The 26036-nt window shown below is 52.6% G+C and overlaps 1 protein-coding gene across 1 annotated transcript in view; it reads left to right on the top strand.

The window, feature by feature from the left end:
* Positions 1-26036, top strand: part of CPLX2 (complexin 2) — a 70298-nt gene that overhangs the window by 12266 nt on the left and 31996 nt on the right. Inside the window, exon 2 of the mRNA XM_060197176.1 lies at positions 472-552. The gene's annotated coding sequence lies outside the window, so the exon portion shown is untranslated. The remainder of the gene's footprint in view (positions 1-471; positions 553-26036) is intronic.

Below are 26036 nucleotides of genomic sequence, written 5' to 3' on the forward strand. Positions count from 1 at the left end.
CCCGGTTCAAGCCCCCAGCTCCCCACCTGCAGGGGAGTCGCTTCACTGGCGGTGAAGCAGGTCTGCAGGTGTCTGTCTTTCTCTCCCCCTCTCTGTCTTCCCCTCTTCTCTCCATTTCTCTCTGTCCTATCCAACAACAAGGACAACAATAATAATTACAACAATATAACAACAAGGGCAACAAAAGGGAATAAATGAATAAATAAATAATGAAAAAAAATTTTAAAGCCCTTTAAGCCAGAACTCAGCAGGACAAAATCAGCCCAGTGAACAAGTGGGGCTCCTGGGGTCAAGAGAGTAAGTGACGTGGGGTCAGCAGTTGGGTTTGATGCCAGGCCCTTCACTGGCACTGTGAGGTTCAGTGGTGGGCTTGGGAGAAGAGACGACATACCCTCAGGAATTGGGGGAACATCTGGGGCTCCCTGCCCCTTCAGGAAGCCAGCTCCCCTCAAACCCTCTCTCTTCCTCCAGGAACCGGTGTGTCTCTGTGCCAAATGCTCTGTGCCCACTGACTGAAGCTGCACCCCACACCTTAGCTCGGCCAGGAGGCAGGTAAGGGGGCACCCCAGGGCCCTGCTCGTAGGGTCCCTCACCTCTGGCAAAGAGAGGAAGGTGGTCATGGTGGCATTTCCTCTGTGCCATCGAGGGTATGACTAGGGGAGGCAACGGGATGGTGTGAGTTTGCATTCTAAAAGCCGTCTGCAACACAGGAGAGTTTTTCTGGCATGCTTTCTTATTTAGCCGCAAGCCCTCAGAAAATCTTAGGTGGGTGTTGTTCTTCCGGTTTACAGACAGGGAGGCTACAGCTCTGAGAGGGGAGAGGACTTGCCCCAAGCATGTAGCCAGTAGCTGGCTTTCTCTTGCCTGTGTCCCCAAATGACCTGGAGGTAGAGGTACTGGAGCTTATTGGATGGACAGATGGATGGATGGACGGATGGATGGATGGATGGATGGATGGATGAAAAGATAGACTGCCCAAGGTCAATGGCAACTAAGAGCAAAAGGCTCCCAGATCCATTCTGCTTTTTCTACTTTACCAGGAAACTAAACACTCCCTCAGCCCACCCCACCCTAGAACCTCAAGCTTTCCCTTTGTGGGCTCCATCACCCCCACTCCTGCTGCAGTCGGGATCTTGAAGGGCACTGCCTCTCCCCGGGGTGTCCCCTGAGCTCCCACCCTCACCCAGTGTCCCATCCTCCCCATGGACCCATAGCCAGTAACCCAGCGTGCCCAGTTGTAAATGTGTCTCTTTAAATCAATAGTCTTGAGTTTCCTATCAAACCATCTTTCTCAAAGAAGAGCGGCCAGGGGGCCACATTGTCCCAGTCAGCACACAGAGCGTGTGTGTGGGTGAGAGGGGGGCACCACGTATAGATACTGCCGCCCGCCCAGATGGGAGCTATTTCTGACGCTGAGTCATCACTGCCGATGCCACAGAGGGATTCCAGCCTGGGCTCCCAGCACCAGCCCTTGCAGACCTTACTGTTGACAAGTGAGAGAGGGGAGAGGAGCAGGGAGAGCCCCCGCTGCCCCCCAGTCATGGTGTCTGTCAGCGCAGGGGCAGAAGGGGATACTTTGACCACAAGAAACAAAAGAATGTCTCAGGCACCAGGTCCGGTTTTCAGCACTGTCCTCCAACCAGAACCTCACACTCTCACAGATTCCCTGAATCCTGAGAGAGAAAGCCAGGGCCCAGAGAGGACAAGGGGCTTGCCTATGTCAGATAACAAGTTGGTGTTAGAGTTGTCCTGACAGTTCTGGTTTTCTGACCACTTTCTGGGGCTCCTTCATTCCTCCAACCCCCTTCTACAGTTTGACTGTTCATGTCTGGGCATTTTAGCCCTCTGAAACCTTAAAGAAGTCACTAAGTATATCCTTCCTTAAGAGAAGCTGAGTCTACATGGCTTGGAGAGACCTCATGCCCAATGCAGCCCCCCCACCAGCCCACATAACCTGTGAATTTACTCAGCAGCTTTGGATAAGACTGAACTCAGGACCAATTTCTGGGGATCCCTAGCTCTCCATCCAAAAAGGCACCCATTTACCTCCTCCTCCCTTTCTTGTCTCTGAGCCAGTTCTCTGTCTGTGCAAAAAATAGACTCCCTCCTACTCACCACCCACCTCTGCCCAATTCTATCATGAATCAATTTTATTAATAGGCTTTGGGGTGGTAACTTCACAAAGGCTTTTTGTGAAAGTCACCCTTTATCTCCCTACATAGTTCACTTCTCAAAGAATTCGAATCCACTGGTCAAGTGGGACTTTGCTTCACATAAAATATTCATTAATCCACTCTCCCCCTCCCTACTGGATTTGTTTGCTTAAGTTTTTTTTCAGGTAAATTAAATCTTTATTGAAAACAAAACATGTTAGGGAAAGAGAGAGAGAGGTAGAGAAAAAGAACGAGAGAAAGGGGACTGAAAACTGATCTACATATTGCTTTATGGTAGTCCTGGGAAAGAGTAAGAGAGCCAAGGAAGAGAGATTCACATGGTTACAGTCAGGGCCCCTGCTTAAGTATTCTGTGATTACTTTCTTTTGTTGTGGAATCTATTTGATCATTCTGAGAATCAGTGGGATGAGAATGGAAGAGCATGGGCTTTGGAATTGGGTTCAATTGGGTTCAATTCTAGCATGCCAGAAGTTGGTTCTACATCTATATTGATCACTAGGAAAATTAAATGAGATGATGTCTAAAAGATGACTAACACATAGTGCTTAGTAAGGGTCTGTGAGTGAATGAATGAACAAATGAACAATGACTCAGCACCCATATGAATCAGATCCTAAAAGAGAGATCAAATGACTCTGAAGTCTGAAGACTTAAAGACAATCAACTCTGGATTTAGGAGACTTGGGAAGCCAACCCCAGGCTGATAGTTGAGCAGCTCCAATGCCAAAAGGAGAGTTCCTTCTCAGGCCTGTGTGCAAAGAATTCCTTCAGCTCAAGGAAGAGTTTGAGTCTGAAATTAAAGTTCAACACAGAGAGTTACGAGGAGTGAAGATTGTGTCTTATTAACTGTTGAATTCTAGCTTTCCTCCCAACCAGATCACGGTCTGGAATAGGCAGAGAGGCACACTGGAAATAGGCACTGAGTTGAGTTGAGTTGAATTGAACTGAGATGAGTTAACTGGGTTGAGATGAGTTGAGTTGAGTTGAGTTGAGTTGAGCTGAGTTGAGTTGAGCTGAGCTGAACTGAAATTCAGTTGAGCTGAGTTGGGCTGAGTTGAGTTGAGCTGAACTGAGATAAGTTGAGCTGGGTTGAACTGAGTTGAGTTGAGTTGAGTTGAGTTGAGTTGAGTTGAGTTGAGTTGAACTGAGATCAGTTGAGTTGGGTTGCTTGGAATTTTCTAATGGCCCCAATTCTTAGGTTGACCAAGGAAGTCTTCCTGTAGTTTGAATTAACTTGATCTGTTCCCACAATACAGGGAAGACCCCAAGAGTGACATTTTGGAGACATACTGGCCATCCACAGATAAAAGCAATTCAGAAAGGCCTCATGCCTACTTAGCCAGGACTAAGGAGAAAAGTGTAGTTGTCTTGTCTTGGTCAGGGGAGAACTACAGAGCTAAATGGCCTTTAGGACTCTTTTAAAACTTACTGTAACTTTGCCAAGATCTTTCCATGTTTTCAGAGCAAGAGGCTTGTCTTTCTGGCAGAGACGAGTCCTTTGGGGTACTGCCTTTGGTGGGAGATGGTTTATAGCTTCAGTGAGTCAAATGGACTCTGCCATACAAAGAGAAGATAGACTGAGGCCAGAGCTAGGGTGAGCTCCATTTCTCAGATCCTGGCACAGATAAAACCCAGAAAGCATTCCCATGTAGGGATCAGAGTAAGGTGTGATTCTAACTCCCAACACACCCGGCAATGGTTCTCAAATGGAACAGGAATGCAGAAAACACATTGGGGGGATCTAATGAGATTTCTGGCACCACAAGATGGAGCATGGGTGTCTTGTCTGGCCCATCTCAGGCTCTGTCCCTTACACGAAGCACTCAGGTGTCTGAAGGAGGCAGGAACCAAGGAAACGGTGAGGTTCCGTGGGCAGCGTTTCTACGTGGGACTTCAGGCAGAAATCCTTTATGCTTCTGTATGCTCAATCTTTAAACTATCCTTCTAGGAATGTTTGCACATTAACTAAGATGCCACTGTGCTTTCCAAAGGCTGGCACATGTGTGATTGATGGCATACACTATGATTTTAGGTTGTATATGGATGAACAAATATTATTTTAATAGCTTGCAATTGATGCCTGTTTGAGAAACACAAACCAGCACACCAAACACTGTGATTTATGGGAGTAATATCGTGCTTGCTTTGAAAATAAAATCCTGTGCTTCTTCAAAAGGCAAATCAACTTAAAGGAAAATGCTAAGTAATGAATAGGACTGGCATAGCAGAAATCATGAAGGTGGCACACGAATGACTGAAATGTGAGAAAAAACAGAGATGATTGTATGTATTGACAGAACGCCTAAGTGTCTGTCACTTGGGAGGGTTAGTTCTTCTATCCTTCACTTCATTTTAACTCCCCGAGTTGGCTGGACCAGAACCAAGCTCATCCACTAGGCAAAGCGGGTGCCCAGTCTTGTTTGTTCTGGAGTATAATGTGTAATAGTCAAGTTCAAGTGGGTAGCAATGGTCAAACTCAAGTGGTTAGCAGTGGTCAGAGTCATCACAGATACCCATGGTCAAGTTCAGGCTGTAACATGGGTCAAGTTTAGTGGTCAAACTTAAGTAGGCAGCAGTGGTCAAAGGCAGCCATGGTCAAGTCTGGACTGGTAGCAATGGTCAAGGTCAGGCAGGCAGCAGTGTTGGGCCTGGACAAGCAGTTGGCCACAGGATCTGTGCAGGCAGAAGCCACCGAGAATTCTTTCCTCACAGCGTGGGTGCCAGCCCTCAATGGTCTGTGAGACCATCTTCTTAAGAGTCATTCAGACACAAGTTAAATACCACTGGGAAAGAGTTCCTTCCTTCCTTCCCCACTGATTACATCCAGGAAGTCTCAATTGGAAGTTAGCGTCTCTTAATGCCTCCATAACGCTTGCAGGCTTTTCTTTCCTTGCGGGCAGCAGTACCTAGCTGAAGTCAAACACAGCACTGTGTGTCCCTCAGACAGGACTCTCCCACCATCTGAAAGAGAGTGTGTTTATTGAACCTTTCTGTCTTTTTTTTTTCTCCAGGGTCCAGGGTAATCCCTGGGGCTTGATGCAGGCACTACTATGAAGCCACTACTCCCAGCTGCCATATTTTCTTTTTTCTTTTCCACTTTATTGAATAGGACAGAGAGAATTGAGAGGGGAGGGACAGATAGAGAGGGAGAGAGAAAGAGAGGCACCTGCAGGCCTGTTTCACCACTTGTGAAGCATCCCTGTTAAGGTGGAGAGCGGCGGTTCAAACCTGGGTCCTTGCACTTAGTACTATGTGTGCTTAACTGGGTGCTCCACCATCCACCCCCTGGAAGTGGCATAAGGTGAAAAGGCAATTTGTTGTCTAGACCTAAATAATATCCCACTATGAAAACAGGGCTGAGGCAACACACAGATACACACCCTGTGTGACATTATTCCCAAGGAAGGTGCTTGGCACTGCTGCCCCAGGATGGACTGTGTGGAACAGGAACATGGAATGCATTTGCATGTTTTGACCTCTTGCCCAACAGAGAGACAGAAAGAGAGTACGTGAAAGAGAGACCCCAACACCAAAGCTTCCTTCAATGTGGTGGGGACCGGCCTTGAACCTGGGTCACACATAGGGCAAAGCAACGCACTACCCAAGTGAGTTATCTCGCCACTCCTCGCACTGCTTTTGGTTGGCTTTGGCAAACAAGTGCTCACTCAGGTGGGACTTCTGTGAAAATGCAGCGGCCTCCCCAGAACTTTGGGAAGCAGAGAATGCTCGTCTTTCCCATCCCCTCCTGCTCGAAGTGGGTTTACCGCTTAAGGGAAATGTGTGTCTTCTTATCAGAGGGATGTCTTCAAGGTTTAACAGCGGAGTCTGTTCTTTTTACTGGCTCCAGAGCCAAGGGCAGGAGGTAACCCCAGTGAAAAGACAGAGAAGGCTTTGACCTTGACCAAAGGAGGCCCAGCCTGGGAGCGGTGGGTCGGGAGTGCCAGCTTCCACAGCAAAGCCTCACCCCACAGCCTGCGGTATTCAAAGGAGTCCAGTGGGAACCCCAACACTTCACCCCAGTCTTTGAGAGGGTGTTGGTAGCCAGCAGCAGGAACCAAACCTCCTGCCCCCGCCTCAAATAGAAGTGGGGAGGGGAGTAGTGGGCACTGAGGGATTGGTGGGCAGCACGTAGACCCCAAGGGAAGGCAGGTGGGTAGATGTAGGCAGAAGCCCAGAAGGGCCCAGGAATGAGAGCAGCATGGGCCATGGCCCCATTCTCCTCTTCACATCACTGTCCCTGAGTCACAGCCCTTAGGGACACCAGCTGGTCTAGCACAGGGCCTCAGTCTTTGTGGTTAGCAGAGGACATGGGCCTGGACTAGACACCCTCTCAGACTGAGCCCCCCAGGAGGAAATCACAGGACTGGCAGTGAAAGGGGAGAGACAAATCTGGGGCCCGAGCCAGCAGTGTCCCCAGGAGTGGATGAATGGGGCAGTGGAGAGCCTGGTGCAGGGTCCGGCAGATCTGTGCTCTCCGCCACCATTCAGGAAGCTTCCCTCGTGTCCTGTGACAAAGTGACAGACTACAAGGTGCCTTTGCTCCGTGCTCAGCATGGAGCTCATGGGGGAAGCACCCATCTGTGGAGACACACCAAGGGACAGGACGTGGGGACAGTTGTGACCTGTGTTTCTTTAATGACTAGGAAGGTGGACCACCTTGTCACCTGTGTCCAGGCCATTGAGACCACCACCCCTCAACCCCCCCACACACACATATAGCTTTGTTCAGGTGCTTAAGTCCCCGGAAGGGTCTAAGGGCCAGTGGGGTGCTGGGCACTGTGGAAACTGAGTCCCAGGAGCCCTGGGTTGGGTTGCTGAGCCTCCTCTACTTCCACTGCCCCTTGGCATCCCAGAGGCCATGAGAGACGCAAACTGTCTCCGTCTCTGTCTCACAGATGAGGTAGCTGGGCCTGCCAAGGTCTGACAGATGGAGCTGGGCAGGAAGCCCAGGAACTGGGGGCCTGGGGAAGTGGGGGAGGCCCGCAGGTCCAGGACCTATTTCCTCCTCCTCTCAGACCCAGCAGGAAGGCACAGAGAGAGGCAGAAGAGAAAGGGTGAGACAGGAAAGTGAAGAGCGAGCTCCATGACCCCTCACAGGGCCTTCATCCACACAAAAGCCAGTCCCCCTCCCTCCTCTTCCTCCTTTCCTTCTCCTCTCCCTCGTCTCAGCTGAAACTCCTGGCAGAGGTGAGCAGTGGTGAGATGCTTGGAGGACTCTCCTCCCAGACCCCAGGAATGTGTGGGGTACCCAGGTTGTCACCACTTGTCCTCTGACCTTGAGCCAGCACTCACCTCCCTGCACCACTGTTTCAGTCATCCCGTCCCTGAGCCTCGTGGAGTGAAGCCAGTGGGTCGCTGTCCCAGGCTCATGTCTCCCCCAGAGACCAGGAGTCTTCCCTCCTTTAATCCCTCTTCCTGGAGCAACAGGGTCAGCACTGGGGGGGGGGGGGGAGTATCCTGAAGACACCAGGACCCCTAGCAGGGTTCTTCCCTGCCTGAGAACATGGGGGAGGGGCAGGAAGCATGTCCCTCCCCAAGGACCCCCCCACCCCCAGTGTCCCCGCAGCTGGCTGGCACTCAGGCTGACAGCCACACAATTAGCCCCAGAAGGGCTTTCTCTCCTCAAAAGCTCTCATCTCCTGGCCAGATGCCTTTATTTTGGGAGCCTGGCTCAGCAAAGTGCTTTATCAATGTCCCCTCTGAGCAGTGTCCCCCCCCCCACATACGGCCCAAGAAGGACCCTCCTGCCTGTCCTTCCATTCATAGGCATCTAGGAAGCACACACCCCCTGCCCCTGTGCCCCAGGCACCAGGACACGCACAATCCCCCAACACACACACACACACACACACACACACACACACACAACACACACACACACACACACACACACACACACACACACACACACACGTCCTTGGGGAACTTCCCTGAAGGGGAGGGGGAGGGATGGGGAAACCAGCAGATGGAGGTAATAAATAGAACTGCAAGCTGTGACAGAGAGAGAGGCGACTGGCCCACCTGCCTCTCCCGCCGCCTCCCTCCCCTGCGGGGGGGGGGGGGGCTCAACTGTCACCCTGCAGCCGTCTCTACCCATCCCTGAGGGACTTCTCAGCAAACTGAGTCCTTTCTAGAATGTTCTGCCATGAAGCACCGAAGTCCACTGAAGCCCACAGCAGCCCATCTTCACTGGGGGAGGGGTTCTCCCCCTCGCCTTCTCAGACCCTTTCTCCCCTCTGTCTCTACCTGCTCACTGACTCATTCTCCTTGGCCTGCCTCTCTATCCCATTCTGATGCTCCCCTCTCTAGATCCCTGTCACTCTGGTTCTCTGCTTCTTATCTGGACATCGATTTATCTCAGATCCTTATCGCCTTAAGTGCACTGAGCCCCTAACTGCATGCCAGGCATGGGCTGAGGGAGGAGTGTGGGTCTAATGAAAGCTGACTAAAGCGTGTAGCTCCCCAGGGGGAAGATGAGTTGTGCTCTAGAATAAGAGGAATGGGGAGGGCTAAAAGTGACCAAAGACGAATATGGAAGACACAGGTAGGGACTGAGGAGCCTCAGGGAGGGGGGAGTCCTGGAGGGCTTCGTGGAGGAAGTGGTTTCTTAATTCAACTCCCCACCCAGAAATGTGGTCTTTGCACTGGACGGTGGGCCAATGGTGGGGAGGAGGGAGCAGGAGGGAGGAGGTGCAGGGTCCTCAGGGTAGAACACAGAGGGCTGTGTTGCCCTTCTACAGGCCTCTGATTCCATTCTTGCCCTCACAAGCCTGTCCTCCTCCTTCCTGCCTTCCCTCCCTCTTTCCATCCCAGTGGCCCCTTCACAGACAAAAGGGCAGCCCTTCAGAACTCTGCCCCCTCTCCGGCCCCCGCTCCAGAGTCCCACTTCTGAGCCCCCACAAGAGTCCTGAGTAAACCTTGGGCCTTGGTGTCTAACAGGCCGGGTCTCCGCAGCTCCCCACTCTGGGCTTTCACTTCACCATCTGTAAACAGCCTCCTAAGGCTCTCGTGAAAATCAAACAAGACAAAGGCTGTGGAAATGCCTTCCCACTGCTAATGAGACTCTCCACTGTTAATGAAGGCATGGCTGGCAGCCAAGGAAAGAAACTCAAGCAGAAAGGTGCATGGGGGGGGGGGGGCGGGGGGCCAGGAGGCAGATCTGGCATCGCTGGTGCCAGGCACGCCCGGAGGATGAAGGGTTCAGGCCGGGAGGGCCTCACATGCTCAGTCTGTGTCTCCGGATCCACACTGCTTCTCTACTCAGAGGCACCACCACCTTCCCAGGAGCAGAGCAGTTCCGAAAGCAGCAGGGCTGTGCCCCCCACCGTTAGAGCAAAGTTCTAGGGCTGGATCTCAGCAGTCGGACCCCCAAACCGCATCTGGGTCACAGTTCACCCCAATAACTGGAGGCACTGTCATCCAGTGATGACATGGCCCACAAGGGTCCTGAGTAGTGAAGGAGCAGGTTCCCCCAGAGGTACTGTGAGGAGCCCCAAGAACAAGAGAATAGTGCTGGGTGTCAACCCCCACGGCTGATGGAGACAAGGACTACGGTGAGGGAAAGAGAGCTTACCCCTTCCTGTCTCTCGGGTCTCGGGCGAGGTCTGGTCTCCCAGAAGGTCTTCTCGGACCCGCAAAGGATGTGTGGGTAGCCTTCCTCTCTATGAATCTGCACAGCCTGTGGTAACTCCACCCTTCCACTTGCTTGTCTGGAGAGGGGAGACAGTGCCTGCCTTGCACTGCTCAAAGTTGGGAAGTACTAGATGCTTGTACTAGATGGTGGATGGATGGATGGATGGATGGATGGATGGATGGATGGATGGATGGATGATGAGTTGATAAAATGATGGGTAGATAGATAAGTAGTTTCGTGGAGGAATGATGGCTAGGTGAAATGTCAGATGTATGGTGTGTGGTGGATGGATGATTGGATATGTGGAATGAATGGTTGAATGTAGGAATGATGGATGGATAGAGGAGTAGATGAATGGATAGATGGATATAGGCATGATGGATGGGTGGATGCATTGTCAGATGGATGGGTGCATGGTAGATAGATGGGTGGATATAAGAATGGTGGATGGATAGATATGTGAGTTATTGAAGGGATAGATGGATGTATGGATGAATGGAATAAGTGGATGAATACATAGATGGACAGAATGGGTAGGCAGATGGATGGATGGATGGATGGATGGATGGATGGATGGAATAAGTGGATGAATACACAGATGAACAGAATGGGTAGATGGATGGATGGATGGATGGATGGATGGATGGATGGATGGATGGAATAAGTGGATGAATACATAGATGGACAGAATGGGGAGGCAGATGGATGAATGGATGGATGGATACAGGAATGATGGTAGTCTGGAGATGACACAGTGGACAGAACACTGAATTTGGACTCTCAAGCATGATAGAGTTCTATCTCTAGTGCCACAGATGCCAGAGTGATGCTCAGGTTCTCTTTCCACACCCAAATAAATAAATAAATCTGAAATAAAGGAAAATAAACGAATGTAGGAATGGTGGAGGAGTAGTTGGATGTATGGGTGGATGGGATGGATTGGTGGGTGGGGTGAATGGAATAGGTGGGTGGATAGAAAGATGGATGGATGGATGGATGGATGGATGGATGGATGGATGGATGGTTTGGGGGGCACTGGTGGGCTGAGTGTGAGATGTACAAACCCTAAGCTGCCGGAAACACACCAGCAGGTCTGTCCCTCAAACTGCTGACAGGTGCACCTGCAGCTCAGGACAAATCTCTGGGCTAGACACAGAGGTTCCGGAGTTATCAGCATGGAGACTGTGATGGAGGCTGTGTGATGGGGAATGTCGAGGTCACTGGGGTGGAAACTAAGTGGCGCAACCAAGATCAGGCAAGTGACCCTGGTGCCCAGAGCTGTGTGTTGCCAAGCCTGTCCCCTTTCCCTCAGGCCTGCCTGGGCCACCTGACCACAGCTTGAGATGGTGAGAATCTCCTTCTGCCCTTTCTTCCCCTCAAACCACTGAGCCAGAAGGGAGCAGCTGCCTGGGAGGACAGAGAGACAGATTATGTAAACTGTGATTGCCACCCACAGGAGGAGGAGGAGAGTGAATAGGTATTGAAATGTGCTTTCAATAATGCATGTCCGCCTCCGCAGAGGCCTAGGGCTTGGGGAGGGGTGGGGGGAGAGCCTTAAAGGGACCAAGCCTCCGTTCCCCATCTGCACACCCACACATGTTCCGTCCACAACTGGAGGGCCCCCTGTGAACAGCCAGCCCAAGGGCCTCCCAACGTTCACCATCAAGGACACCTTTTTTTCCCTCCTGGTTCCAGTGGATTTGAGTTTTGAAAGGTTTCTTTTTTTCCCTGAGCCCACTGCATTTAAGTCATGATTAATTCATCTCCCCTATTTTTTATTAATCAAAGGCATTTAAGTGCCAGTCAAAGCTTTGATCAGCAAGAAGCAAGCCACAGGCAATATCTCACCAACCCAAAGCTAAGAAATATGACATCACTCCTCAGGCCTGCCTTGCTATGAGAATAATCCGGATTCTCGGGTATGTCCAGATTCTCAGATCCACCCTCTATCCCTCCCTGCCCTCGGATAAACATCCCCCCCAAAAAATAAATAAAATACAGAATCCCCAGCATAGGAAGCAGGGAAGTCAGCCAGCACCTTCATGTTCCAGAGAAGTTACAGGATTAAGGGATCTGAACTTCTCCAATTTCAACCAGCTTTGAACTTGACCATGAGACAGATGGTGATCCCAGGGATCTAAGCATCAAGAGCAAGATGGGAAGTGACCTCAGAGCGGGAGGGGTGGGACAGCCCTTGGGGGGGGAGGTGCTCCCACAGTGTATCTGATCATCACAGAGGCTCCTGTCCTGGGTTCTAGAGCATTAAGCACACAAACCTGACAGTCAAAGTGAAATTCCTTGAGATGAGGAGAGGCGAAATCCCACACAGGCTGAAGTCACCTGCCCACCAGCTGTGTGTGTGTTTCCTACTAATCTCAACAAGCAAAGCCCCACTCCCCTCACCTGGGAAGCTGGGATAGTCCTGGAGTGATGGGGGTGGGGCTATGGAAAGACAGTGGGGTTCACACCACCAGCACAAGCATTTGGAGAAGGCAACCCCTCACTCTCACACTCTCACCCTCTCACCCTCCCTTTTCCTTGCTTTTTTTTCTTTTTTAAAAGAACTTTTTAAAAATTCACTTTATTTGATAGAGCAGAGAGAAATTGAGATGGGAGGGGAAGAGAAGAGAGAGACAGACAGAGAGACGCCTGCAGCCCTGCTTTACCACTCATAAAACATTCTCCCTGCAGGTAGGGGGGCAGGGGCTTGAACCCGGGGCCTTGTTCATGGGAACACGTAATTAACTAGGTGTGCCACCACCTGGCTCATAATTTATTTGGTCTTGTATTTGATAGGACAGAGAGAAATTGAGAGGGTTGGAAGAGAGAGAGAGAGAGAAGAAAAGGAGAGAGAGCAGCTCTGCTTCACTGCTCATCCCTCCAGGTAGGGATAGGGGGACTGAACCCAGATGCTCGCACATGGTAATGTATACACTCATTCAAGTGCACCAAGGCCCTGGCCTGCCTCCCCTTTCTTTGTTTAAGATCCTGCCCACTGGCAGAAGTCAGGGGAGCCATCTGCTGGTGGAAGTCTTTGAGGTCTGTGCCCAAAGCTATGGGTTAGGGACTGTCATCACTGGTAGGATGGTCTCCTTCAGTCCAGTGACTAAGCCAGGAGCCAGGGGCTGGGGAGGCTCTGGCCCTCCTGCACAGGGCCTGTCCTGGCTGTCACCTGGTCTGGTGTCATCGCCTCAGCTCCCAGCCATTGCAGGGGGAGATGCCCCATCCCTCCCCCAGGCTTTCTACAGCTGCATGAGAGACACCATGAGAGAAGCTGGGAGACTGACCTGCTGGTCCCCAAGCCTCAGGAGTGACTTTCCATGCATGTGGCACCTGGGTTGAAACCCTATGCAAGTCCTCGAGTATGATTCACAGAGAGTTTGGGAAAGGCAGGTACAGTGTGGGAAGACTGCAAGGTGACCCAGGGTCAGGGGTGGGAGGGGCTGACCGGGCAGTAGGGGCTTCACAAAAGATGGCTTTTAATAAGCTGGCAGGATAGCACAATGGTTCTACAAACAACTTTCCTGCCTGAGGCCCTGAGGTCCCAGGTTCAATAACCAGCATCACCCAGGGCTCTAGTGGGGACGGGGGGGGGGGGGGACCCTTTATGTGAAGCCTAGTGAGAAGAGGTAATTGCAGACAGTGTGATAGACAGACAGACAGACATATGTAAAAGCACAGCAGAGTTCAGCCCACCCCAGTGCAAGGGGAGGTAGACACAAGGCCGGCCATCTTGGCTCGGCTGCTGGACGCCCATTCCCAAACATGACGATGAGAACGGAATCCCACTTTGGCTGCAGGAGGGTGTGTGGTCGGAGCAGCCCTCCAGGAAGTGTTACTGGGAAGCCAAGACTCACAGTGAGGAATGCCTCTCCCAGGAGAGGCCCCACCCAGGGGGCTGACCTGCCCCCACAGCTCTGCTCTCCCAGAGCCTATCCAATGATGTCCTGACCAGCCCAGGGTTCCTGGGAATCTTGCGGGGAGGACACCCTGTGACAGTCTCTACACCCTTCCAATCCCAAGAGGGAGCTCAGCATTTCCAGCTCCTGCTGGTTAGTACCTCGCTGGTGGTAGCCAGTGAAAGAAATTCAACTCTAAGTGGCTTTAGCACAAGTAGCAAGAGGGTCAAGGAAGAGGGTGGGGTCCCAACACAGCTGCATGAAAAGACCTTAGTCTCCATTCCCAACACCCCCCCCACCTATGCGCTCGCACATACACCTGCATCTACTCTCTCTGTCCTTGGTTCAAGGTCGGGCCCAGGTGACCTGATAGCTATAGACTAAGGCCCCACGGGTTTGGCAGCCGGCCCCAGAAGGAGGCTACCTGTTTGCACCAGGGAAAGTTCCAGAAGGGAGTTTCACTGGCCTCATCTTGGGCCACAGGCCCACTCCACACCTCAGCACAGTGGTCAGAGGAATTGACTTGTCGGACCTTGGTCTAACCTTGGCCTAACTTTGGCCATGTGTCTTCTGGAGGCCCAGGCTTGAAGGCTCAGCCTCGTGCATCCCCAGGAAGTGGACTGGGGGAGAAGCAGGTCCCCCAGAGCCTCTCTATCCCCCTCCAGCCCACACAGAGTGGTCCCCTCCCCCCTTGTCACACTGGGCATCCATACCAGGCTCATAAGCCTCTTAGGTTAAGTGACACTTGAGCAGAAAGATGGACTCATTGAAGAAAAACAAAGCCAGGGGGCAAGGTTCATTCCTGCTCTCTAGCTCCTCCACTGGTGTGTCTTGACCAGCACAGGTCCCCCTGACTGCCACAGGTGACAGAAAGAACCACCCCCCCAATCACATACCCTACTCCAAGGCTCTGTCCCCCAGGAGTTCAGAAACACGGGCGTCTATCTGGAGCCTAATTCTCTGATAATTCAGTGCAGCCAGACTTCCCTTCCAAAATGACACACTTCACTGTTTTAGTGTGTGTGTGTGTGTGTGTGTGTGTGTGTGTGTGTGTGTGTGTTTCCTTTCCTGGCACTTGGATGTTTTTATTTGCTTTTAGATTAGCTGCCCTGCCTGAGCACCACGCACTGAGCAGTTCTCCAGCCTCCCCCCACCCACCCACACACACACAGTCGCTTTGTGCTGGTGTGGAGAGAATCACTGAGTCGTTGCTGTGTGTCTCCATGGTTTGCTCTCTGAAAGCTGGGCTCTGTGCCTTCTTGAGGAGCTGCAAGAGGCCAGGAGGATCCCTTCTCCTAGAGGATGGGAGTCTGTCTCATAGGAAATGCCACAGAGAACTCATGTGATGTCTGGACCACGTGCACTGGTCTTGAGGGCAGAGACTGGAGTGACTGGGAAGAGATGGTCTAGCTCAGTGTGAATGAGAACTAGCCCGAGACCAGAGCCATTGCAAATGGACACACACCCCTGTGTGGAAGGCAGTGAGCTCCCCCCCCCCAAGATAAGCAAGCAGGCAGGAGGGACATTGAATGGGATTATCCCAGCCTCTCCTGGCCAGTGGTTCCTGCTGTCTTGCTGTAGGACCTTAGAGGATGCCCTGCCCCTTTGGGCCCCAAGACATACAGAACCTCTCAGCCTTTTCTTCCCCTGATCCCTCACCTTGGGGTTCACACTCAGGCGTCCCCAAGAAGGAGGTGTGGACCTCCCTCCTCCTGCCCACACAACCTGAGTCCTTTACCCTACCCCTGGCTCCTTGCACCTCCTGCAGGCTCTTCTTGGGGTGCGGAGGGTAGATCAGACCTGATCACCTGCTTGGAATCCATCTCCTCCCAGGGAAGCTCAGAAAGGCCCCCTCCTGGGAAGGTGCCCCTTTGCCAACACATTCAGCCAGAGACAGACCATCTCCTCGGGTCCCTCTGCCCCGTCACCAAGGCCAGAGAGGGCCTGTGGCCTGTTGGACAGGGAGCTTGCCCTCTGGGCTACCCCTCCCTAGATGTAAAAGCACCTCCCTGCTCCCATCCCCACCCCCTGCCCCTCCCCCCAGGCAGGGATGGTAGAAGCACCACTGTGGAGGTCTGTGTTTCTTCCAAGAGCTCTTGAGTTCATGTTATGAGAGAGACGGGGAGTCAAAGCACTGCTCCAGCACAGGCAGTGCTGGGGATCGAACTCAGGCCTTCGTGCATGCAAATCCTTTAGCATGTGCTCTCCTGCGAAGACACACACCCTGGTTGAACTTGCAGAGTTCAAGAAAGAGAGAGAGAGAGACGGGGGCCAGGCAGTGGCGCACCTGGTTAAGCGCTCATACACTGTAGTGCACAAGGACCTAGGTTCAAGTCCCTGGTCCCCATCTGCAGGGGAAAGGCTTCATGAGTGGTGAAGCAGGGCTGCAGATGTCTCTCTGTCACTCTCCCTCTCTATATCCCCCTCCCTTCTCAATTTCTGTCTGTCTTTATCCAATAATTAATTAATTAAATTAATTTTTAAAAGTGTTTTAATTAAAAAAAGAGAGAGAGAGAGAGATAGGACTGGCCTCCACCTTCGGCTTGAGAGCCCTGATCCTTCCATCCCCCACTTTCCCCAACAGCCAGCCCCTCTCAACCTCTTCTGGGTGGCCTCAAAACTCAGCTCCATTGCTAAGCGACACACAAGTGCAATTTGTTTGTGTTAGCAGGTGTGCATTTTTGGAGGACAAAGGAGGTGGGTAGGCCATCTGGGAAGTCCCCCCTTGGCAGACCTGACACCCCTGGAGTGAGATAGGGCAGGGGTGGAAATGAGAACCGCATGGAAGCAATGGGGGGAGGGTAGGAGAGCCTCTGGGGGACGCTCAGAACCCCACAAAGTAAGCTGAGACACTGAAGGCGGGCAGGGCACATCGGCCCTAGGATGTGAGGTCTGAGTCAACCAAACTGTGTTCATTTCTTCTAAACAGACTGTAGACAGTTTGTTGAGGGGTTGTTTTTTTTTTCTTCTTTCCGGTGAAAACCCAGAAAACCATGACACATACGTTTAGAACACATTTCAGCTCCCTGAGCCCGAGTGCAGCCCAAACGAGAGAGTCAGGTTGCAAAATATTGGGAAATAGTTCAATCAACACATCAGACAGGAATAGTAAGCAAAACAGCTCCTTAAAAAAATTAAAATAAAATAAAGTGTAATTATAGCATCAGAAGTCTGCATCATCTTCACCGGTGAAATCTACGTCACGTTGAAAGCAGAAAGAGTACCGATCCCATGGAAAATCTTTCAGAAAGCGGGAGGGAATCTTTCTAGCTCATGTTTAAGAGGCCAGCTTTAGCTTGTGAGCCAGACCAAAAGCGTCACCAGCAAGCCACTTCACTGGAGGGCCAGTGAAATATAGCTCAGCTGGTAGAGTGCAGGATTTGCATGCTTGCAGCTCTCAGTTCAATTCCTGGTGCCACATGTGCCAGAACGGTACTTTGACTGACCTCCCCCTCCCTCTCTCCATACACATCTCTGTCTGTCCGTCTCCCTCTCCCTCTCCCTCCCCCTCTCTCTCCCTCTTCCTCTCTCTCTCTCTCTCTTTCTCTCTCTCTCTCCCTCTCTCCCCCTTTTTCTATGTCTCATCTAAAACAAATAAAAAATCTAAATAGAGAACTACAGAGTCACATTTCTCAGACACACACAGATACACACACACACACACACACACACACTTCAGCAAATATCAACAAGCTCGATAGGAACATTGGCCCCTCATTCATTCACTGGGGTTCAAGTCTTCCGAGCCGGATCCCTAGCTGCAATCCAAGGGTTGTTAGCCTCCTCGAATGATTGATTATTGTCAAGTGTTCTTTTTCAAAGCCTCAGCTGCAAGTGGTCTCTGAAAGCTCTTTCCCTTAGAAAAGGGACGGGCAGAGCTTCCTACGCTGACAAGCCCCGCCCAGCTAGAGCCAGGCTATCCACAGCGCCCTCTGCCGGGAGGGTGCTCTCATGCCCGTTGTCCAGAGCAGGAAACAGGCTCATGGCCATCAAAAATCTCGCCCAGGGCCCCATCTAAGAAGGGGCAGAGTCCCCGGTTGAGTCCAGGAGGGCCTGACTCCAAAGTCCCTTCTCTCTGCACACCTTCAGACACCCACGCAGCTCTGGGCTGCTCAGATATTTTTGTTTGTCTGTTTGTTTTGAGGCTTCCACTCCATCTTCCAGCTAGGAATATTATCAGATCCTAAGGCAGAGAGACAGGACACACCAAGGCTCTAATGCAGGGAGCCGTGTTTATCATGCCGGCAGTCCCAGCTGGACTCGTGTCCACAAGAGACTAGGTCCCGAGCACAGGAGCACTGGCTCTTTTGTACAACTATCAAATGTTCCATAGTTACCCACAGCAACAAGCCTCACAGGTGACTTTTTCTTATTATTTTTTTAAATATTTTATTTATTTATTTATGAGAAAGAGAGGAGGAGAGAAAGAACTAGACATCACTCTGGTACATGTGCTGCCGGTGACCAAACATAGGACCTCATGCTTGAGAGTCCAATGCTTTATCCACTGTGCCACCTCCCGGACCACTCAGGTGACTTTTTCTTTTGTGCATACAGAGAGTACAACTTGGGAGTCCAGCGGTGTGCACATGGCACAAAGCACAAGGTTGGAGTCCGGCTCCCCACCTGCAGGGTAGTCACTTCACAAGCGGTGAAGCAGGTGTGCAGGTGTCTATCTTTCTCTCCCCCTCTCTGTCTTTCCCTCCTCTCTCCATTTCTCTCTGTCCTATCCAACAACAACATCAATAAAAACTACAACAATAAAACAAGGGCAACAAAAGGGAATATATATATATATATATATATATATATATATATATATATATATATCAGAGAGTACAACTTGTTTGGGTTGTCAGCAGACTCAGGCAAAAGGAGCGGATTCTCAGGTTACCAACCAAGGCCATTTGGGTGACAGCGGTAGGGAGCCCTGTTTATGCTAGAAGGGAGGGGGGAAGATGGCCACCAACTGCATTTTTCTTTCATTAAGAAGTGAACCCTTGCTTTTCCCTTTAAAGGTGAACCTTTGCCTGCCTCAAGAAGGCAGAGACCCTGGGGCAAGAAACAGGCAGGTGACAGCACCAGTCAAGGCCAGCTGGGCCACCTCTGTAGCTCTTCTGTCATCACCTGCGGGTGCCCTGGAGACCAGTGGGGCAAGTGCCAAAGTCACACCCTTTGACAGACAGGAAGGCCTAGGGACCAGACTGGAGGGCTGACAGGTGTGACACAGCCAGGGCTTGTGTTCCCACCTGCAAGATCCCAGAAAATCTCCCCCCTCACCCCACCCCAGGGAACAGGGCCCAAGCTTGGCAGTCCTGGGGAGTGGGGGTGGTGTTCACCTGCTATGCTGTCTGTGGACTCAGTGCTTCCTCAAGCCATCCTGGTCCGCTGGGAGTAGTCAAGAGCTGGTCCTGCGGCTAGGGAGGGGAGCTCAGACCTACCCCCAACACTCAGCACTCAGCTCCAGGCTCCCGCATCAGGCAGGGTAATTGGAGGCCAGGGTGCAGATGCTGCCCCCCCCATCCCCCCACCCCTAGCCACCTGGAGCCTGAGCCATCTGTCCTTAGGAAACAGGAGAAGAGAAAACCAAATTTAAAGGCTAATAACACTTAGCCTTGGTCTGGGAAGCCGTTAGCATGCTAACTGCTGATTAATCCTCTGCAGGGCCCCCTGAGAGATCCCATCTTTGTGCCCCCAGTTCTGCAGACAGATGGACAGGACCAGGACCAGGAGGCTGGGAGGGACAGGGGGGACTTCTGGGACCCCCAGCCTGGCTCATTTTGGCTTCTCTACTCAGAGGGAGGAAGTGAATAAGTGCTGGAGCTCAGGCCCCCAGCTTCAGAGTCCTGATCTCCTTATCTGTAAAGTAGGAATTCTGCCCCCTGTTGGCTGGGCCAATCAGGCACCCATGTTCATGGAGCATGTGAGGCCACGCCTTGGGGGTGGGGGCTACTGAACCCCCAGGCCAGGCTCCTGCTCCCTGGAGCCTCAGAGTCCAGCCAGGGACACAGATCAACCAGAACAGAAGCAAACGCTCAAGCCACATCCAGACGGAAACGCAGTCTGAGACGGTTTGCTAGGTGATTTCGTCCTCCTGAAAGTGACCAAGAGGTGACAGTGATGTCTGAGGGAGCAACTGACTGACTGACTGATAGATCTTATTATTTGTGGCTGACAGTAGGTGACACGATCGATCGTAAGAAAGGCCACAGTCTGTATGTAGTTCCAACGCAATCACCACCGCAGTTCTCTGTCCCCGCCCTCTGGGGGAACGAATTACAAAATAATGTGGTCAAGCCACAAGGATCCAAGAATCACGGAGGAGATGGGGATGTGGGCAGATTGTGCTGAGGAAGAAGGGGACATTGCAGGAGCCCCCAGGGTTGGCAGGAGCAAGGCTGCCAAGGAGAGGAGTGCTGGAATTGGCCCTGCAAGATGGGACATTACCATGTGCCCCACCCCCACAATGATTTTTTTAAAGTTCTTTTAAAAATATTTATTTATTTATTTTTCCTTTCGTTGCCCTTGTTGTTTTTTATTGTTGTTGTAGTTATTATTGATGTCGTCGTTGTTAGGACAGAGAGAAATGGAGAGAGATGGGGAAGACAGAGGGGGGAGAGAAAGACAGACACCTGCAGACCTGCTTCACTGCCTGTTGAAGTGACTCTCCTGCAGGTGGGGAGCCGGGGGCTCGAACCGGGATCCTTAAGCCAGACCTGGCACTTTGCGCCATGTGTGCTTAACCCGCTGCGCTACTGCCAGACTCCCTCTCCATGGTGATTTTTACTAAGCACCTGGTACATGGGAGAGACTGTCAGCAGGTTCACTGGTTTAACAGGCCCACTGGCCTGAGTTATGGCCAGAGATCCACCTGCGTCCCCCAGCAAAGCACGGTTTCCAGCAGGGTCGTGAGCGGTCAGCTGGGTGGATGACAGCCTGAAGGTACGCACAGAGCACTTGCGCACACACGGTATCAGGCAATGTTTACAATGTCATACACACAGTATCCTGCAATGTCACACACACACAGTATCCTGCAATGTCACACACATACAGTATCCTGCAATGTTTGCAGTGTCACACACACAGTATCCTGCAATGTCACACACACACAGTATCCTGCAATGTCACACACACACAGTATCCTGCAATTTCACATACACACAGTATCCTGCAATGTCACACACACACGCACAGTATCCTGCAATGTTTGCAGTGTCACACACACAATATCCTGCAATGTCACACACATACAGTATCCTGCAATCTTTGCAATGTCACACACACACAGTATCCTGCAATTTCACACACACACAGTATCCTTCAATGTCACACACACATACAGTATCCTTCAATGTTTGCAGTGTCACACACACAGTATCCTGCAATGTCACACACACATACAGTATCCTGCAATGTCACAGACACATACAGTATCCTGCAATGTCACACACACACAGTATCCTGCAATGTTTGCAGTGTCACACACACAGTATCCTGCAATGTCACACACATACAGTATCCTGCAATGTTTGCAATGTCACACACACATACAGTATCCTGCAATGTCACACACACATACAGTATCCTGCAATGTCACACACACACAGTATCCTGCAATGTTTGCAGTGTCACACACACAGTATCCTGCAATGTCACACACACATACAGTATCCTGCAATGTCACACACACACAGTATCCTGCAATGTTTGCAGTGTCACACACACAGTATCCTGCAATGTCACACACACATACAGTATCCTGCAATGTCACACACACACAGTATCGTGCAGTGTTTGCAGTGTCACACACACACAGTATCCTGCAGTGTCACACACACACAGTATCCTGCAATGTTACACACACAGCATCCTGCAATGTCACACACACAGCATCCTGCAATGTCACACACACAGCATCCTGCAATGTCACACACACACACACACACACACACACACACACACACACACACACACACACATGCCCTTGCCACCTCCTTCCCACTCCCGCTCTTGTAATGAAAGTACTCCAGTTTTCCCCTGCAAAGGGGGATCCTGAAAAACGGAACCTCCCCCCAGTCAGAGTTGAGGGACATGGTGGGAGAGGCTCTCCTGAGCAAGAAGTTAACACTAGTTCAAGCCCCCTTCCTGCCACCTTCCTGCCCTCCCCTAACCTGTCTTCTAACGGGGCAGAAGGGCTCTTCAAGGACAGGCACTCAAGTCTGTCCCGCTCCTGCCTTCAACCTTCAACCTTCAACCTTCCGGGAACACTCCCCTCACCCAGACTGAAGTCCTGCTCCATGCCAGGAGGCCCATGTGGCCTGTCTCTGCAGCTCCCCAATCCCAACTCATTCCTGCCCCAGGACCTTTGCACCTGACTTTCATCTCGTAAGTAGATGAGCCTGTGCTGTGTGAATGATGCCTCTTCACTCAGGACACTCCCTCTGGAGGACAGACGGAAAGCCAAGTCTTCCTGTGCATCAAGTGAGAGATCAGAGAGATATCTCTGACCTTGGAAGGCACATAGAAAAAATCTGAGCAAACAAAAAGACCAGGAAATAACCCAGGAGAGGAGCAGCCAGAATGGCTCTGCCCTGCAGGCTAGCTGAGCTCAGTCCCCCCCCACCCCAAAACCCCCAGATAGGACCTAGGGAAGCGACTTCTTACTGGGGTGTGTGTGAAAGGGTGAGAACACTGAAGTGCAGAGGTGAGGCGGGGATTCCGATGGGGTGCAGCTGAGCTTGTCCCAGGCTGGAGGCTTGGCACCAGGGAGTGAGCACTACGCATAGTATTTCTGGAAACTTCTGGCAACACGGGGCAGGTTGGGTTGGAGGAGCCACGGGGGAGTGTGAGCAGCAGGTGTTGCTGGGAAGTACTCAGAATGAACCCACCCTACCCCACCTGCACCCAACACCCAAGGTGACCAAGAAGTGGGGGCAGGGGCTGCGGCTGCAGGTGTCCCGCTCCTCCCCCAGCTGTCACCCATCACCCATCATACTGCACCCACCACCTTTGACCTGACTGGCTGGATTTGAACCCAGGACTGTGGTAACTTTAACCTGGTGTTTCCATGCAGAGTCACCAATGCTCTAGTGAGGGAATGCAGGTATCCCTGGCTGCCCACGGAGGAGGGGTGCCACCAGCCTCCCCCCCAGGCCCCCAGCCTCTGTCGGTGGCAGTGCCAGCTCTCTGACCACAAGCTCTCTTGTGCCAGCCCCCAGGCTGGGGTCCTGATCAAGGTTCACCCCTCCCCCCAAGATGAGACCAGACAGCAGACAGGTTCTGCAGCCCCAGGCAAGGGGCCAGGCTGATGACTTCTTGGGGTGCAGGAATCAGGCCTGAGCTAGGCTTCTCACCCTCTCATTCTTCCTTGCATGTGGTGATGGGGGGTGCCCTGCCAACCCCACAACAATCAGAGGCCACAGGAGACCAAGTCTGGGGGTCACACAGCCAGGAACTCCAGGGGAGCCCCCCTATATCTGCTCAGAGATCTGGGGGGGGGGCAAGTGGAGGGGTGGGGCAGGGGAGAGGAAGCAGCATGAATTAAGGACGTGTGATAGCCAAGATATGAGGAAGAGGTCTAGGAAGAGCATGGGCCTCTGGCAGGAACTGTCCGTGGGTCCAGAGGTGCTGAACCAAGCCTGCTGGGATGGGAGTGGCCATTGAGGGGCAAGACAGGCCAAGGTGTTTCAGACAGAGAGATAGGCATAGGTGCCCAGATGCAGAGGCCGGAGAGAATGAGAGAAGGGGTGCTGTGGGGTGAAGGGAGGGCTACAAGCACCCGGCCGCTCTTACCCTTGGTTGGGGAGCTGGGGTTTATCTGGAGGGCAGAGCAGGGAGGCACTCTGGAGAAACTGCAGTGGGGTGTTGCTGGCCAGCCCTGGGGTGTGGGAAGAGGACAGGCAGGAGATGGGGAGTGGGGGTGTCAGGGACCTAGGACACAGGTGACAGTTGGGTGGCCCTGCCCAGGCCCTTCAGCAGGACTCCTACCCCAGGGCCTCTGTGAGCATTTTGTGAGCTCTTGGGTGGACTGGGACAGGGGACCTAGCCACCTTGAGCTCAGATCTCCTCATCTGGGAAGTGAGGTACTACCCACAAGTGAGTACAGGGCTAGGTCCACATCCTCATCAGTCACCTGGGGGGGGCTCTCTGCACAGGAAGCAGGGGTCCTGCTTGTCCTTGTTAAGGGGGACACAGCTGTGATCGGGGGCCTGTGGGTCCTCTGCTGCTGGGGGCTTCATCTTTTGCTGGACCCAATGTGGCCAGGAAGGTGACACAGCGGAAGAGAGAAGGATCTGTAATCATGAGGTCTGGGGTTCGAGCCCCAGTATCGTATACATCAGCATGGTGCTCTGCTTCTCTCTCCTCAAGAAATACGTCCCTTAAAATATTTTTAAAGATGAATGAAAGAAATAAAAAAGTGACTGTGTGTGGGTGTTTCTCCGAGCGCGGGATCTGAGCCCGCGCTAGCTCCCCAAACTGTTCCCGCCGAGGCCCAGAGGTATGTTCCTCCTGCCAGCCTTTCCCTCAGGCCGGCAGCTGACGCTTGTTAGACTTGAGGGGTGCAGAGACAGTGAGGACTGCATGTGGTGGGTTCCCCAGCCTGGGGGCAGAGGAGGGGGGTACTCTGGACAGATGCACCCTCACCCCACTCCCCACCATGAGAGACCCCAACCCCAGAGGTGAGGAAAACTTTGTGGGGGGAAGCTCCGGGCCTGATGAGAACCTGGGCTTTGACCCCAAACACAGCTGAGCCCCCATCCCGGCGCTGCCACTTTCTAGCCTCTGCAGCTCAAGGGCCCCCTGGCTGTGTGCCCTGCACCCAGCAGGCCCTTAGCAGATGCCAGGCCCCTCCTGGAATATGAATGGCAGTGTCCCTTTGCAGGGAAAAAAAGACATCCTTCTAGCCCAGCCCTGAGTGCTGAATCTTTGTCCTAAATTGGGGGTCCTTGGGGCCAGGGTGGAGAGGGGAGCGCCCCTTGTGAAGGCTGGGGGAGCAGTGACAGAGGCTGGAGGAAAAGCGGCAGCAGAGGCCTGCGGGAAGCCAAGCCTTGAGTGAGTGGGCGGCAGGCAGAGGCAGAGAGGCCCAGGCAGCCACGGGGCAGGAGGAGCCGGAAGTTTCTGAATGCTGGTGGGCCTGTCAGAGCAGCGGAGGGGACAGGTGGGCCGGGGCAACACTGGGAAGGCCCTGGACCTTGGCCAAGGCAGGGAGCTAAGACCGAGCTAAGACAAAGCCTGCCCTTTCCCAAAGCCTATGTCTGCTAATGCCCCCACATTTCCAAGATCAAATAAGTTCTAGAAGCTCCACATGACAGGCACCTCTGGGAATCCACACCCAGCACATTAAAGGCTCTGAGAACTCCTGCAGGGAGAGGTCTGCAACATCCTGGGCAATCCCCACTCGCTTGCCTGTGCAGAGAAGGCCCAGTGACCAGCTGACAGGCCTCTCTGAGAGGAGGGAGCCCCGGGCTGCTGAGCCCGAGGGGAGGAGCCTGTAAGTCAGCGCCCACCAGGCCAGGAGTGAGTGAAGCCCACTCCCGAGAGGGAGAGAAGGGGGGAGGCAGAAGAGGGAGAGGAGGTGACAGTGATGGCGGACCAGACCTGGACAGACCGGGGCTTCCATGTAGAGAGAGGGCTTTGGACCTGAAGAGCCAAGGGAAATGACAGAAATACCACCACCTTCGACAGCCTGATGACGGTCAGCTCACCGCCACGGTCTAGGGTGCAAGGACCCAGTGGGCCAGGGTCTACGCTAGACAGCAGCCTTTGAGGGAGCCTGAATTAGACTTTGTGTCCACCCCAACCCCCACTGAGCACTGAGTCAGGCTGCTGCGGTCTGAACTGGGGGGACAGTCCCCCCTAAAACACTTCCAGGGAGGCCCCAAGCCCCTACACTAAACCTTGGTCAGGTCCACCCCAGGGGCTGCACAGGGTCCAGAGGGGGGGGGCAGGAAGTCACAGGAGGCGTAGAGCCTCTCAGCCAGAGGAAGCTGGGAGTCCCCTTCAGGGCCTAGGCCTCTGCTTTCCTTTTTTTTTTTTTACTCTTTTTAAATTATTTTTATTTATTTACTGGATAGAGACAGTCAGAAATCAAGTAGGGAGAGAGAAAGAGCCACTTGCAAAGCTTTCCCCTTGCAGGTGGGGAGCGGGGGCTCAAACCCGAGTCCTGGCACATTGTAACATGTTCACTTAAGCAAGCCCGCCACCACCCGGGCCCAGGCATCTGCTTTCCCATCTGTGAAATGGGTCCGTTCCGCCCCAGTGCAGGGTCCACAGAGGTAGGGCAATGGGCCCTCTCCGTCTTGTTCCCCCAAACCTGGTCAGGCCCTG

Source organism: Erinaceus europaeus, chromosome 9, assembly GCF_950295315.1.
Source record: "Erinaceus europaeus chromosome 9, mEriEur2.1, whole genome shotgun sequence".
Taxonomy (NCBI): Eukaryota; Metazoa; Chordata; class Mammalia; order Eulipotyphla; family Erinaceidae; genus Erinaceus; species Erinaceus europaeus.